General features: G+C 42.2%; 1 long non-coding RNA gene across 1 annotated transcript; it reads right to left on the reverse strand.

The window, feature by feature from the left end:
- Positions 1-204: 204 nt before the first annotated feature.
- LOC106147130 lies at positions 205-5666 on the reverse strand. Its single transcript, XR_001231887.1, has 3 exons — positions 5601-5666; positions 4024-4177; positions 205-482 (listed from the first exon to the last, which is right to left on the reverse strand). It is a non-coding gene; the product is annotated as an uncharacterized LOC106147130 (long non-coding RNA).
- Positions 5667-17594: the final 11928 nt, after the last annotated feature.

Genomic DNA, 17594 nt, shown 5'->3' on the forward strand with positions numbered 1-17594 from the left:
ATCCTCAGCAACAGCAAAGTCCCAAGCTCCTCAGACGATGAGAACAGCCAAGTTCCCATCAGGAAGGCCAATACGACAAGCTTCTCCAGGAAACTGAGCAGTGCACCATCTCCCCTCCGGAGCCAGGAAGGGATTCTCAAAGTGAGGATGAGAGCTCCCTCAAAGTGAACCAAAGCTATTCTCAGTGAGAACAAGGTCCTAAGCTCCTTCGATGATGAGAGCAGCCGAGCTCATCAGGAAAGCCAGTGCAACAAGCTCCTGCAGGAAAACCAAAAGCTCCCTATAGCTTCACAACAGCTTCTAAACTCCTTCCTCTCCAGTTCTGCCTCTTCTGCTGCCAGCAACAATCCTCAGGTGGGCCTCCCACACCCAGCACCACACCAGTTCTGTTCCGCTGGGGGTTACAAGTTGACCACCAGTTGTCAATCCACCACAGTCCATCCCCTCAGCTTCTGTTTTACTGCTGTTGTACTTGCTGTAATCTAGAAGAGAGGAAGGAAACCTGTATAAAATGTTTTATGAGCCCACACACAAAGAACGCTAAATAAAATGGATGATGTTGTATTGTATACTTTGATATTAACCTGAGCGTGCCAGGGAGAACGTACTTGATTAATGATATGCCAAAGAGCCATTTGAATTGTGCTAAGCTCATTCATTGTAGTTGTGCTGACAATCAGAACAGCATATTTGTTAGCATAAAGTCAGTTTCTGGATAAATGTACTGTCAGCAGTGATGCTGTACAGGCCTTCGAGGTGAGATATGAAAACTTCTATCAACAATTTTTAATGTAAATAAATCTAAATTTAAAAATTCAAAGCCTTCCCCTCATCCCCACTGGCATGTGTAGGTGATGGATAGAGCTCTCTTTCTGTCTCTGTCTCTGTCTCTCTCTGTCTCTGTCTCCCAGTCTCTGTCTCTCTGCCCCCCTCTCTCTCTCTCTCTCTCTCTCTGCCTCTCTCTCCCTGTCTCTCCCTCTCTCATTCTCTTAAGCATTTTGTGGCCAGTCAGTGTTAGCATAGTCTCTGGAGGAATTATTACTTTGGGAACACCCACACTCACTCACACATACAAAGTCTAGTAACATTGGGGAAAGACTAATCATAGAAAAAATTCTTTTTCTGACAATAAAATGCAGACAACTACTTCACTTTGACACTTTGGCATGTAAGTCACAAATTATGATACAGCCTTGATTTTTTTTCATCAAAATATGCAAGCTATAAAACTGCAACTAGCACAAGGGCATCATTAACCTCCATTTACAGACAATGACTCTGTTTTCTTCTCCCTGAATCACCTCAAGATTCTATTTTATTTTCAAGAATTGGCCCTTAATCTTCCACTGATATGTTTATGTTACGCAAGGTCTGACAAGAGGAGATTACTGAAATCTCCTTATTTTTCTTCTAAAGAGCCGCCTGCATGAATACTGTATGTGCTCATCAGAAAATGAAGTATGAGAATGCTCAAAGATACTTGATTATAAAAATCAAGGAAGCTATTCCAAAACTACAAATAATAGTAAAATGTAGCATTCTTGCCTGTGTCAGCCAGGTAGAGTTTCTGAGGTATGTTTGCACATTTCAAAGATTTATAGATCTCAATACCTCAAAGTTCTATTCTTTCAATAGGTCATTTTAGAAATATGTAATGCAATACAAATTTATCACCCTAAGAGGACTCTATGAAATATATTAAGTAGAAAACAGGATTGCCCCTATCATTTCCCGTGTTAATTATACACCCTACTCAGAGAGCATCTTCCGGATCTTAAAGTTTGAATCTTACTATATATTTTAGGACCACACCCACTATCCCATCATTATATTCAGTACAGGTTCTCCATAAGAAGTTCTTGATCAAGTGGACATTGGCTCTGACATTTCTGAAATTAGATAGCATTTATATCTTTGCCTGCTTTCTTGTTTCTTTGTCTTCTTTCCTTATCTTCGTTATCCAGTTATTTCCCAATTCTTGGAAATCCTGTACCACTAGGACTATTTTCTAGATACACACACAGCAGATTTAATGACTTGGGGCAAAGATCACTCAGTTGCGCTGCTCGGCGATGTCTCCGGGTAGAGTCATTTCCTGGACAAGGCTGTGCATTTACAAACCATGCTCAGCTTTCCATCCCACTTTAGTGCCCCCACTTGGGGCCCAGAAAAACCAGGGCTTTGCGTGCTTGGGGATCCTCAGAGGTTACACCAACTTTGGAATTTGTCATAAAAGGTATCAATTATAGTCTCTCTCCTTCTATGAAATTTTTGTAGTACTAGGGATTGAACCCAGACCCTGTGCGTATGAGGAAAGTGCTCTACCACTGAGATACATTGCCAAGTCTTTTCAAAATTTTATTTTGAGGAAGAGTTTTGCTAAGTTGCTCAGGTTAGCCTCAAACAAGTTAGCCTCCTGCCTCAGCCTCCCTTGTAGCTGGAATTAGAGGCTCGCACTATCATTACTGGCTTTCTCCTTCTTTTTGACATGTTTTTTAAAACTCCATGTTGCATAATTATTATTTAAATGTACAATTCTATGAATTTTGGCAAATGCACAGAACCGTGTCATTACTACTATAATAAAGCTACGGAACGTCTTTATTATCCCCTTTCTAAAGTTCCCGTAAGTGACACCTTTGCAGACAAACAATGACCTTACCTCTAACTCCTACAATTACTGATCTGCTCTCCTCTATGGCTTTGCCTTTCTGAGAACGCCACATAAATGGAGTCACACAGAACATCACCCTTGAATCTGGCTTATTTCACCTAGCACAATGCATCATTTGAGATTCACTCATCTCATATGTATCAGTAGTGCCTTCCCCCAGGGAAGAATTGAACCCGGGGCCTTTCCATCAAACTACATCCCAAATGCGCCTATCACTAAGTAGTTAAATTGCCCAGAATGAGCTCAGCCTTGCGATCCTCCTGCCTCAGCTTCCCAGAGTCCTGGGATTACAGGCCTGTGCCACCACATCTGCCCAATTGATCCATCTCTATTACTGAGCAGCACTGCACTGTAATGGATGTGTCAGGATTTGCTAATTCATTCCCAATTAAGAGATTGCAGGACTATTTGGTTTTCTTTCCAGTTGGAGGAAATTATGAATAAAGCTGCTATAAATATTTGTGTAGAGGTTTTTGGAAAATTTCATTGGGTAAATAGGTAGAAGTAGAATCTCTCCACCATATAGGAAGTGTATATTTAACTTTATAAGAAATCAAAAAAATGTTTTCCAAATAATTCTACTATTTTGCATTCCCACTGGCAACATATGAAAGAAAGTTCCACTTATTTTGCCCTTTGCAGTTTTTTTAAAAAAACATTCTGATGGGTGTGTAATGATAATTTACTACAGTTTTGGTTATCATTTCCATAACTAGTAATAGCTAGCTTCTTTTCACATGTTTCTTTGTTATCCAAGTACATCATTTAGTAGAATGTCTTCAAATTTTATCATATTTAATTTTTTTATTATTATTATCATTAAGTCTTAAGATTATTTTCAGATCTTCCAAATACAAACCTTTGTAAGTATATAGTATGCAGATATTTTCTCCCTGTGTGTTATTTGCCTATAAATTCTCTTACTAGTGTCTTTTGAAGAGGAAAAATATTTAATATTACTAAAGTCCCAGTGTGTCTCTTTTTTCCCTTATAGATTGTGCTTTTGGTGACTTATCTACAAATTCCTTGCCTAACCAAACACCACAAAGATTTTCTTCCATAGTTTTTTCCAAAAGTGTTATACTTTCACATTTTATCTTTAGCTATATGGTGATTGCTGGTTAATTCATGTTTTTTTAAATCTCATTGGAATTTGAGCTGAGAGGTCCAGGAGAAAATTGTAAATTGAAGGATAGCTTCTAAATAAACTTTCCTGATATAGACTCAGAGATGGCATTATCTGGTACAAGCTTAAAAAATAAAAAGAAGCAGAAAGAGGGAGATCATATGACTCTGAGAAGTAATTAGGGTGAATCTGGGTCTGGAGTTTTCCACTCTGCTTCCCTCACCGGTCTTTTCTTTCCCACTTGCTCACCCACGAGCCTGTCTTCAGGGTCTTGAGCTTATTCCTCACTCTGTTACCAGAGTTAGCCTGATGGAGGTGCTGGTCTTCGCCAACAAGAGAACTTTCACCAGAACAATTCTACACCCAGTGTTAACGGTCTGTGTGCATGACAGGGAGAGAGAGGGAGAGAGAGAGAGAGAGAGATATTAAACAACACAACTCAGATATATAGAAAAAAAGTATATTTTTTTTCTTCAGTGTGTGAATTTTATGTCCCTCTTCACCAGTACCCAAATGTTTTTGGCTGAGATTGTGGTTTTGAGGTTGTCTCCCTGAAAGACTGATCCCCAGTGCAGCAATGTTCAGAGGTGAGGCCAAGATAGGTGACTGGATCATGAGGCCACTAATACTGGTGATTTCACTGCTAAATGAGCAATGGGAAGATGGGGTCAGGAATTGAGCTTGTGATCCTCCTGACTCAGCCTCCCAGAGAGTTTGAATTGCAGAGATGTACTTCTATGCCCGGCTCAAAATTGAGTTTTCTGTTTCTCTTAATAGAGCTCCCCACATTTTTAAAGGAATTGGTGATTTCTCTGGATATTTAAATTTGAAATTTTAATCTTCTGAGATTGTGATTTTCAGAATTTTTAATTTTAAGGACTTTGATCTTTGGGGACTCATTCAGAATTAGGATGAGCAGCAGAACCAAGGACAGCTCCAAAGAGAGATGCCTAGATCTCTGCACAGGCATGAAGTACCCTTGTGCTCGCTCTGCTGTGGCTTCACTTTCCATAAGGTGGTCAGTTTCACAGACTTCAGAAGGGGCCGAGGAGGGGCTTGGGATTTAGCTCAGCGGCACAGCGCCTGCCTGGCAAGTGCAAGGTCTTGAGTTCAATTCCCGGTACCGGGAAGAAAAAAAAAAAAGAAGGGGCTGAGGGACAACCTCTGTGTTGTTAGCTTTATTTTTTGCTAAGTCACCTCAAGGCACATGTCTGATAACCTTTCTCTCCTAATTCTTTTTTTCTTCTTCCACCAGAGTCCCCAGGGCTGGAAGAGACTCATCACCTTCCCTTCTGGTCTTCCATTCATAAATCGGCTATGGTCTGGCTCAGTAAGTATGAATTTTGATTTGCCAAAGTAAGGAGACAATGGAATTTAGAGATCACCTTCTGAACATAATATCCTGGCTTTGATATTACTGAATGACTGCAATATCATATTTTTGAATTTCAGAATTGGACATGACCTGCCTTCCCTGTTTCCATTTTTGACAGATGGGTAATGGATGCCTCAGGCAGAATAAAATCAAGGTCAAGTGGTTAGAAAAACAAGAGAGCACATCAAGCAATTTTAAACTATTACCACCACTACTTGCATATAGGCCCAAAGCGCGCCCACGTGCACACACATGCACATGCACACATGCATGTACACACACAAGCACCCACAAATGTGTACACACACAAGCACCCACACATGCACATGCACACATGCATGTACACACAAAAGCACCCACCACACACACACACACAAATACTCTAAACAAATTGGCCCTTCCTATTGCCAATATAAAGCCCATACCAGCACAGACTTCTATCGGAAACTACAAATCCACTCCCACAAAGGCCAGGAAATGTTGCTTCTTTTGGAAAGTATCTGAAAGAGCAGACAATGGTAGGATTATATTCCATGACATGTAAGAAAACAACCTTGGTTTGTCTTTGTCACCCTATATCACCTGTGTGGGCATGAAAGCTGCTCTCCCACACCTCCCTTCTTCCTCAAGTTATAGCCAATGTTATGGTTTTTCAGGGCTCTTTTCTCATCCTGACTCCCCTCTCCTTTCACTTTCAGCTATCTGGAGAGTCACCCTGTGCCCTGCCGCTGTGAATCTACGCAGCCACCCTCACTCAGCCCCTCCCGCCCTTGTCTCCTATGGGCTCCCTTACCCACTTACAGGCCAGGACCAAGCAGGTAGACAGAGTCCCATGTGGACAGGCGAGGAAGGACAGAAAACTTACACTGACACAATAAAATCTCTGTCCAGTTATGTATGCACAGAGGAAAAGAACACATATGACAATTCTAAGAGAAAACATACCAAACACTGTCAAAATATGACCATTTCTGGGTGATAGGGTCATGAGTTTTCTTCTTCATGCCTTATATGGAATTTTTATAAAATCAGTAAAGTGCACTTATTCTTTCCATAATAAGATTTCTAAAATCTTTCCTCCAAGAAGCCTGTCTGCTTTGCCAACCTCCTCTGTCTCAACTCTCAGTATTTGGTTTATTAAACATCCAACTAATATTTATGGAGCACTAGCTATATGGTAGTCTCTGGGGGTACTATGGATCCAATGCCCCCCCCAAAATACACAGAGAGATGCTCAAAATATTCAGAAATCTTTACAGTCCAAGTAACAACTAAGCAGAATGGACTAAGACCAACATGCTAGAGCTGTAGCTTCTGGGCCCTAATCCTCCCTTGCTGCTGGGTGTGTGGGAATGTATGGGGGATGGGGTGCAAGGGACATCTGAAGCCATTCATCAACTGGAGCAAGAGCATCTTAATATCTTAACAACTAGAATCACCGTACCAGTGTGAGTGTTAAGTAGAGCAGCTGTAAGAGCCCAGGACATCTGGTATAGATGCCTCTTCTTCTTGCCCTACCGCACCATACCAGCCTCAAGAATCCCTCGGTTTCCTCATCTGCTTCTCCCCAAGGGCTACGAAACTCTTCCGGGCCCTGAGCTTGTGTTACTTATTTAAGTGCCTATCTGGGATAGTGCCTGGCACGGTCAAACATTTGTTGAATAAGTGAAAAAAATTTACAGCTCTGATTACTCAAATGTGAAAGTGGAAAGGTTCTGACAACTGGAACCCTGTCAGGAATAACCACACTGATTCTGCATGAGCCACGTTTGCTAAGCTGCAGTACTCTGCTGGGACATTTCTTGAGAAAAAGAAAAGTGCTGGGAGATGAGCAACAGAAGGTCACAAAGAGACCAAAGGGCCGACGAGGGCTTCAGAACTCACTGTAACACGAAGGCGGGAGGTCTGAACTGAACAGAGGAGAAGCAGGTCTGGACACAAACAGAAGCCCAGCTGCTTGATTATCTGAGGGACCTCCCACTTCACTTGGGTAGCACAAAGGAAGAGGGACAGCTGTCTGCTGCACCACACTCCCAGGGGAGCTACAGGGCCTGTGTCCTCTTCCTTAGATTATGTCCCACATGTCCTGCAGGTCCGCAAGCAACTTTGTCCCCAGGACCTCGGGAAGGCAGGAGCGTGTGTCCCACCTCCTGAAATCTGGAACAGGAGCACTCTTGTTAAAAATGAAGGAAAGCGGCCAGATTCCGCGGCTGAAGTCCTCCCTGCTAAGGCATCACATCCCCATTCTTAGAAAGCCCGCTTGCTTTGATTTCCAACTTGGCATCGACACTCCCCTCGGAAGGCCAGCCGTGAGCGGAAGCAGAGTGGAGGAGCGCGCCTGAGCTGGGAGCTGCTTGGCTCACTTCCCTCCCACGGACCCCGTTCAGAGTTCTTTAAAGTTCCAAATAAAATGTGTTTTTCTCATGAAATGCTAGTCTTCATGGGAAAAAGAAGGAAACCCCCTTTCATGTCACCAAACCTAGCATCATTTTATTGTCAAAGATTATTAAGTCTAATCCATGGGGCACCAGCTCATTGTTTTAATCAATATAATATCTGCTTTTCAAAAGAATTTGTGGTGGAAAACAAGACTAGCTACAAAAACAGACAAAACACAGGAGGAAATCCTTCCCTGGAATAGTCTCCTTAACATCCCTAAAGTTCCCCACTTGCCATTATCCTCCTCTCCTTCTTTTTGAGTTTTTTCTGTCCTTTGTTCTCCTCTAGCCTAACACCCCTTAGACTTCTGCATCTTGGTTTCATTGTTTGTAAAATGGACTCTCTACCACCCTTCACTGTGAATTGCAATGAGACTGGAATATTGAAACGTATGTAGATGTCAGTACAGTGGGAGACACAAGCCAGACACTGATCAGGCTCCCTCCCTTTCCTCTTCCTTTTCCACCCTATCTGCTGAGGGCCCCTTTGTTCAGCATGGCTCTTCTATAAAAAGGGGGCCGCCCTGGTTCAGATTTTCATGAGAATCAGCACTAACTTTAGGCTAAAAATGAGCGTAGCCCACACCTAGACAGAACATGAAGATCTCCCCACCCACACCGTCTTACTCTGCAGTGTCTTTTTCCCAGGCCTCCAAATGATGCCAAGTGCTGCTCCTTCCTGTCTCTGCGGTGCCTCTCCAGTGCAGAGGGCGTTGCACGGTGGGGTGCTGACTCTTGCTAATCACTCTTGGGGCAGAGTAACAGGAGACTGTCACTGGCTAGTCTGACAGTCTGGAGGACCTGACTGGCTGGAGGACCACACACCTCTGCAGTACTTGTTGCTTACACCCTGGTGAGCTAAGTCTTCCTTCTCAAGTCCGGGTCAGACTGACACCAGCTTAAGTGCCAGAAATCTCTCCCTTCTGCCCCTAGCATCCTGTAGCATCTCAGATTTTACATCCTGCCTGTCTGTCAACTTCTGGGTCCTTAAATCTCACATGGGCCCCAGGGATCTACATCTTAACCCCACTGCAAATCTCTCTGGAAGACGTCACATTCCACTTGTTTGTAATTCAAAGCATGCACTTTCTCCAAACATCAGCTAAATTCAAGTAACACTTTTCTGAGGCCAATGCCCTGCAGAATGTTTCCCTGAGTGCCTTGGTGGGTGCCAGCTGTATTACACATGTCACACTTACAAGTTTGCTTAGCGCTAGTCTCAAAACGCAAGATAATGCCAGGTATGGTGGCATAGGCCTGTAATCCCAGCACTCAGGAAGCGGAGGCAGGAGGATTGCTGTGAATTCGAGACCAGCCTGGACTGCATAATTGAGTTAAAGGCCAGCTTGAACTACAGAGAAAGACTCTGCCTCAAAAAAACAAAACCAACAAACAAAAACCTGTAAGTAAAAATGCACACACAAGCACATACACAGATATGGATGCATAGATACTATAAATTCTCCAACCCCATTCAGGTTATCCTGCTTAGCTGTGTTTCCTGTATTGTCTTACACTAAGGACACAACACTAGACATTCAGTCAGCCTACATCAACCTTTTGAATCTACTGGCAATGACTCTTGGGTCCAGATGACTGTTAAAAACATTGCTCACCAAGTGAGTTCATGCTTTTGAAGGGGTGAAGAGTATTATTCTAATTTCGGTTTTCTGTCAATCTTTCTGAACAAATCAGGAATATTTTTAGTCTATCAGCAGTAATCCTTATCACCTCCTAACACTAACATCTCCTATTTCAGAAAAAAAAGAACAGGCCCCAAGTTCAGGTCCTTTTTAGCCTTTAAATTTTAAAAAATGTAGGTCTGTTCTCAGAATGTTTATGCTGTCTTTCCATTATAACATGGGATATCTTGATTCCTTCTACAATTTTAGTTTTTTTAAATTGCACCATCAGGAAATTTCAGAAATTTCAGAAAGGTGGGTTCAGAGGTGACTGAAGTATGGGAGACACTGCCTAAAAGGTACTCTCTGCAATGCTTTCCCCCGAGCCGTGGTGATCACCTTTGGCCCAGGCTTCACATAGGATCGACGAATCAACCACAGTCAAGTCAGCTCTGGTTCTGGAGCAGCGGCGGGGAGTGGGCAGCAGTGTTCTGAACAGTGAGGCCTGAGTTTCATGCATACAAATTGTGCATGAATCACCTCCAAAACCAAAGGAAGGTTTCGGTACCCTCACTCCCAGAGTGCCCCTCTCTGGGCCTACCTCAAAACATTACTTTACCTTGAGATATCTCCCAAGTAAACAGGGTCAAAATTGGGAAAGGGATAGGCCACAAGACTCTACCTAGTCCCACTAGCATCTGAGGTTTTGGATTTCCTCCTGACTCAACATGTCCAAGCCCACTGATTCTACGCATCTCTGAGCCGTGTATGACGGAAGGTCTCATCCCTAGTCTGATAATCTTAAGTGTGACCAGAAAGTAATCTAAATCCCTAGATTTAGCAATTTCTAAGGAGCTCCAACCAAGGAAATTACATGACACATTTCCAGGAATGTTCGTAATAAATAATTATGAAGAAATTCCTTTGTTATCTAATATCAATGGCCAGGTCCCTATCAGTGTGTGGAAAAAAGCGACCTTGATCTTCTAACTCTTACATTCTCAGAGATAAGGCCAAACAATAGTTCCTATTTGGGAAGAAGTAGACTGTTATTTTGTGGTAAACAGAATAGTGCACGGGGTGAGTCCTGTTATCGACTGATAAGAAACCGAGAAAGATTGATGGTTGAGGTTAGAATTCCAAGAGTTTTATGTAAATAGAAAAGGCCAGAGAGAAAAGGAGCAGATAGAAAGGTTGTGCAGTTGTTAGGACCAAAGGCACAGGCGGAGTGCGTTGAGGTCCAAAGGAAGTGAGGGAAGAGATTTATGGTAAAATGGCAAAGAATGAAGCTGTCCAGATGATGTCCCCAGGCTGAAAACAGAGGCACTTAGATGCCTCCAGAAATCACTGAAACAACTACAAAACATTTAAAAAGTTTATTTTAGTTAACATATTTGCAGATGTACCAAGATTGGTGCAAGTTTAAGTCTTCAAACCAGTCACTTAGATTCCAGCCTGTTTCTAAACCAAAGTGGGCCGAATCCCGGGCTGTAACCCTGGCTGGCCTGTCAAAGACTTTGGTAACCCCACCAACACCGGTAAAGAGCCAGAGTAACAGGAGACTGTCACTGGCTAGTCTGACGGTTTGAATTTTATGTTTTCAATAACAACTGTGCATTTGTAGGTTTTGAAAAATATGTGCACACACCAGTTATAGATAAGTTGGAGAGAATTTTTAAATCTTATATATTTAAAATAAGGCAAAGATTTTGTTACCAGTAAAGCTGCATTAGAATACTTTCTAAATTCACACTGATTATAAATGTCACGCACATTATAAAATAAAATATACACTAATAGTAGTAAATAAAATGGAGAGTGAAATTGGCAATTGTGTATATGAATAACAAGCATATTTCAAAGTCTTAAATGATAGACTGTATTTTGAAGTTCTCTATAAAACATTAAACACATGCCAGAGGTTCAAGCTCTCAGGATCTGAGGAAGAACGTATACTTCCAGTGTGGATAATCTATAGCTTCATAAAGTTTATGATTTTTTTTCATCATTGGAGATTGAACCCAGAGCTTCATACATCCTAGGGAAGAACTCTACTACTAAGTTATATCCCATCCCTTTTATTTTTTTATTCTGAAGCAAGGTCTTGCTAAGTTGTCCAGGCCGGCCTGGACCTTCACAGTCCTCCTGCTAAGTAGTTTGGATTACAGGCATCCACCACCACAGCCAGCAAAATAATTTTATATTTATGTTTATGTTTATTTATATTATTGATGTTTATGTTTATATTTACGGCCAACTATCTAACCAGGAAACAGATGCCGACATTTACACACACCTACAATTATAGCCAGTTATAACTGTTTGTCTTTAATTTTATTTATTTATTTGTTTTTCAGACCTACTTCAATGTGCTCAGGTTTTACGCCTCTTGGGTTACACACCTGGAAGTTACCCTGAAGACCCTGTCGCCTGCGAAGCCGGAGATTTAATACAGCTCTGCAGCCTGGGCTGCAGCACGGTGCTGTGTGCGGGGACAGGACGCTGGGCCGCGCTCTGCGTTTGCCCGCAGTTCCACGGGAAGCGGAGCGCTAACTGCAGCAGTCAATAGGGCTCCTTCGAGGCCGAGCCGGGGCGCTGCGCGTCCAGCCTGTAACAGTGACGGGGGCGAGGGGTGGGCTCAGTAAGTGCAAACTACCACCAACATCATCATCATCAACAGGACCTTCGTTACCCTGAAAGGATGAAGAGGGGGCTCCCCGACACTGAACAACTAGGACTGGCGGAGGGAGGGCTTGAATCAGGGTTTCCCGAATGTTCATCCGGTGCTATTTCCACGAAACCACCACTGCCGCTGCAATTCATCCAGTGTTTCAGGACACATTCCAGGAGACTGATGAAAGCGGTCGTCCCGCTGCCTCTGCTCTGCTCATCTCAACTCCGCAGTGGAGCCATAGGAACTGTGTGTGATGTGGAATGAAATTACATTTGAATGAGGTCTTTACGCCAGTTGGAGAAATTCCTTTTGTGTTCCATTAGTTTAATTATGACATAGTTAAACAGACTCTGAGAAATTTCAAACCTGGGAACGTTTGCCCGCGGAGGCGCGCAGGGCCTGGCAGGCGCTCTTAATCACATTCCTCCGTCAGGTGTCAAGCAGAACACGCACAAGCACACAAGCAAGTTTTGTTTAGAATACCTCCAAAAGCCAGCCAAGTGGCAAATGTGGACATCTGCGCTAGACTGTGGCTGTCCTGTTTTTTCAGTCTAATCTGTCAAGATAACCATTTCCCCATTCTCTTAAACAAACACAGACTTCCTTGTTTAAACACTGTAACAGTTCTAACAGAACACACAGCTTTTAATCATTCTGTGTTAAGTACACTGGCAAGAGCCGGAGAAAAGAATCAAAACATCTTAAATGTAAACTGCCTGATTTTGCTACTTTGCAAATCCCGGGAAGCAGAAGAAAGAAACCTGAAATTCCAGATAAAGTGAATACAACATTACAGAAAAAATTATACTGAGATGTTAAATTATAATTGAATTAGAAATGCAACAGTGAACCCAGGTCAACTTCTAATGAAGAAAAGAAACTTGTTCATGTTTTATTTTCTTCCTTGCAAATAGCTTTAAATTTTGCATATTTAAATTCCATTGTTTTGTTTATCTTTGTAAAGGCAGCAGTAATGTGGGAGCAGCAGGCGCCAGCTTAGGGAAGCTATTTAAACTCGGGTTAACTCCCTCCTGAAAGCCCTTTAGCATAAATCTCTGTCACGGGACAGTGCACATTCTTCTCAGTGAGGAGGTGTTCTGGGTCATTTCCTAATATTTGAGAATAGAAATGTGAAGGGTGCGGGACCTTTCACGGCGGAATAAGCAGGAATACTGACAATGCTGACGTTGAGGCTGTGCACCTTTGGCGGCCCTGCTCTCAATTTCACTTGCAAAAATATCCAAACTCACCCTGAAACAGGAAGTTAAAGCTTAAATAAAACCTGATATGTTTCCTACTTGGGAAAAAATGGTCATTAAATAATCCAGACTCTACCTCGTCCACGCCTGAGCACGGTTCAAGAACAGACTTGGAGATCTAACAAACTTAGGGTCACGTCCTGGGTCTATGGTTTAACGGTGATTTTAACAGAAGTCAGTATAGCTTCCCAAGTCTTCCTCTCTTTAGCTGGGAAATGGGAATAAAAACCTCTAAGAAATTCTTGTGGAGATTAAAGATGCATTTGCAATGGTAAATGTTTTACAAAGTTAGCACATATGAAATATATATGACCTCTCATAACTGGATAATGTAAAGTTCTGACATAAAATTTAGGTCAGTAGACTTTATATATCACATATGGACTACCAACTCGATACAATTAGAAAATAATGTAAAGTAATATTGAAATACTAAAACTGTTTTAGAGATACAATGCTCTGAGTGTCAGTCCTAAGTAAAGTCCTCATGAATAAGTGGCCCAAATGTAGTTTTCATAGTCAGCCCAGTGTAGCCAGCTGGGCAGACTGGGTAGAGGTCCAGGGACTTCATGTGCAGGGGCTGGCACTGGGTTCCTCGCGCACTTCATTCTAACCCCTTAATGGCTTAGGCCTAGAGTAATTGGGGCAGGCTGGTCAGCAAAGTCTTCTCCTTGTATGATAAGGTCACGGTTGATGACAACAGAGATGGCAAAGACCTGTGGGCACTGACCACTCCTAATGGCAAATTTGTGGAGCGGGTAGCAACAGCAGCTGAGGTGAGGCATGCGGGAGATCAGGCTACCCGAGATAACAATCCTGCTTCACGGCCAGCGGGGTGTGTGTGGTAAGTGAGGTTTTTTCTGATCATTCTTTATTTTCTTATGAACATGAACATGAAATATCCTGATGAAGTTGGCCTGATATATAGTAGTTGTTTTGAAACCTGAAAATGTCTGGCGGCATCACTGCATCGTTAGTGATTTAAAAGGCATCTAAAGAGCTCAGAACACTGGGAGGTTTACTCACATCAGCTCTCATCCTCTTGAGATTCTGTGGGCCAGTGCTCATAGCTGCTACGAAATGGTGGATGCTGACACTAACTAGGGTCTCTCGGGCTCAACTCTGTATTCTAATTAAATGAATATTTATTTAGAAGCAACTATATGAAGGCACGTGGCTAAATAACGTTAACAACTGAAAAATGAGTAAGACATTTCCTGCGCTTAAAGAAGAACATTCCAGAGGATTTTACAGGTTCACAAGTAACTACGAGATAAAACGTGATACATGCTTTAGGGAAGAAGCAACACTATCACTGTGATGGGGGTGACAGGCATTTGGAGAGGGAGCACGCCAGGCCGCGGAGAGCGGTGCAGGGTCGCAGCTCTAACTGCCTTCAAATCCAAGCTGAATTTCTGCGGGGAAGGTGGAGCCGCAATAGGACGCCAGAAAGAGCAGGAGCAAGACAGCGAGCACAATTCAAAGAACAGAGAGTTCGTTGACCAACTGGTGTGCAGACAACTTGTAGCGAGAGATAAAGACGGGAGGAAGTTTGGGCCCAGGAAATGAAGGACTTGAAATGTCAGGTTGAAGAACTCAGAATTTATTTAGCAGGTAATGGAGTCTGTTGAGATTTCTGAGCAGAGAATGATATAATCAGCCGAGTTGGAGTCTGACACATCCTTCCACACTCGAATAACTTTTCTATGAAATATAACTTTATCAAAATATCTTTATGAATAAAATGACAATACCCATACAATATGAACAAGCAATAGAACCACAGTAAAAACAAAAGATGTAAATAGTATAACATCCCAGCAAGTACATAAAGCCTTATCCAAGAACACTGTCAATTTTCTCCCCTAATAACCACTTGATGTCAATTGCTACAGCCAATATTCTATTCTTTACAGAGCATGGCACAAACTAGCACTAGTCACTGGGTTCTTTCCTTAGGCTGCGGCATACAGCAGACGTAAAGAAGATGAGGTAAGACCACACCGAAACTACAATTTTCGTCATAATTACTGCCGTAATATTGGTGTCCTGCCTTTAAAAAGATAAAAATAAAAGAAAAATAAAAAAAAAATTGACTTTTGTTTTGGTGAGCAATTTGGTGAGCAACTGTTTAAAATCATAATTACGGAGATGAGGTAAGAAATGGAGGAATTATGCCACCAGTTACAAACTATATAAATGTAAATTCATATAGAAGAGACTGGATGACAATACATCAATAAAGAACAATAGTACTAATTGTGCTGAGATAATTTTATTAAAGGGATGGAGCTATCTTCTGTTTTATTTGCCGAAATGCTATTATGTGGTTTCAGTAAAGAAAACAGGATTAAAAATAGATCTTTGAAATAAGCTAATGGTACTTTGGAGACACCCCATGAAAAAAGAAACGAGTGCAGAGGTGTCTCTCCGGAGGGAGGGGCCCCAGGGCAGTCAGGGTGCGGTGCCTGTTCCCAGAAGAACTTGCGCCACCAAAGCCAGAGCATCAAATGAAAAGCACAGAACTTCACTATAGTTCTGTGTGACAGTACAATCAGAAGAAGACAGCGAACGGGGAGAGGGGTGAATGTAGGACTTCTCGTCGAGTTATGGCTCATATTCCCAACACCCTTTTTCTTTCTTTGGAAATGAGAAATAAGAAATACATAACAGAATACTAAGAATGAAACCAATTACCAGTTGATAATTAGCACCATCGATTTAGACATAGAGCAATTTTATTCTTTCTTTTTTAAGTAAACCAGTGAAAAAAAAATGTTTTCTGATAAATCAAGCAATTAGCGGAGACAATGATACTTTCTTTTTTTGTTGTTGTTTTTTGGTCTTTTTGAGACAGGGTCTCGCTATGCAGTTCAGGTTAGCCTTGAGCTCACTTTGTAGCCCAGTCTGGTCTCGAACTCACAGTGGTCCTCCTGCCTCAGCCTCCTGAGTGCTGGGATTACAGGCATGCACCACCATGCCCGGCTGACAATGATACTTTCTTAAATGCCCTGTGAGTGGTATATTTAATCATTAATTACAAATAGTCTTCTCATTACATTACTAAGAATAATCTCACCTATAGAATTATTCACAGTTCTACAATATGTAGAGCAAGTAAATGAATAAAAAAGCATCACTATGTAAAATACAGCATTTTATTTATTTATTTGTTTGTCTAGTTTGATACTGGGAATTGAACTCAGGACCTTGTACTTGCCAAGCAGGTGTTTGTGCCACTGAGCTATATCTCCAGCCTCTACAGCATTTTATTATTTCACAAGGATTTATGCATTATCCTATAATTAATGTTCTGTTTGTAGATGGTTTTAGAGCAAAGGTCTGAGTCAAAGGCAAGTAGTATTGAACATCTTCGCTTTCAGGACTTTGTTATTTATGTGATATTCTTACCATTAATTTAAATTACATTTTTAGGGGCTGGGGATTTAGCTCAGTGGCAAAAGCGCCTGCCTGGCAAGTGCAAGGTCATGAGTTCGGTTCCCGGTACCGGAGAAAAACCAAAAAAAAACCAAAAAAAAAAAAAAATTAGATTTTGAGCTGTACCTTTGCCATGCATACTGCGTAACACAGAAGCAAACATCACCCTCGGAGCCCACTTTCCTGAGTGGCCTCCTCCCCCAGTGGCTGTAGCTCAGACCTGGCCCCGCACACTGGAGCTATTTTTCTGGGTGCACAAACACTTTTCACCCTGCCTCTCTTGCCTGGTGTGAGGAAGCTGTACAGAAGGAAGGCAGGGTCCTGGCAGTATTTCACACTTCATTCCACACAAGAGGCAAAGGTACGAGTGAGGGAAATTAGGCAGACAGCCATGTGTGGCCAAAGGAAAGGCTTTCTATTCTGTAGAAGCTGACTCCCCCGGCATGGGTAGAAGAAAGGCCCATGAGTGAGATCATGTCAGCTTCCTCTGCTCACATAGTAATGCTGGCCTTCTTTCCTTTCGGAAAAACAAGTCATCCGTGCTCCAGAGTTCAGGGCAGCATTGTGAAATGTTTCTGAACTCCTGGTGACAGCATACCAACACAGGGCCAGGGGACAGGCCCAGGCCGGCTTTTCCAGGCCTGGCCCGAGAGCCCCTGGGAGTCACAGAGCCCACTTCATGCCCCTGTAATCCATGCCTCTTATTATGCAAATCAGCGAACTTCGGCAAACATGTGCTAAATAAGTGGGCTTGAAGTTTAAAGGAAAATATTTCCTTCAAGAATCTCAAGATAGTGTTGAGTTGGTTTGGGGCTTAATGATCCATTTTTAAATGGTAAAGGGAAGTGATTCCAGGTTTTGGCACTGCTCAGAGTCGTACAGAGCAAGAGTCAGAAAAGTCATTTCACAGATGAACTCTATGGAAAAAGAATTCTTAAATTATATTTTAATCCATGGATTAGTATATTAGATTTCATTTAGAATTCTT

This window comes from Chinchilla lanigera, unplaced genomic scaffold (genome assembly GCF_000276665.1).
Source record: "Chinchilla lanigera isolate Chin_1 unplaced genomic scaffold, ChiLan1.0 scaffold00120, whole genome shotgun sequence".
Classification (NCBI taxonomy): Eukaryota; Metazoa; Chordata; class Mammalia; order Rodentia; family Chinchillidae; genus Chinchilla; species Chinchilla lanigera.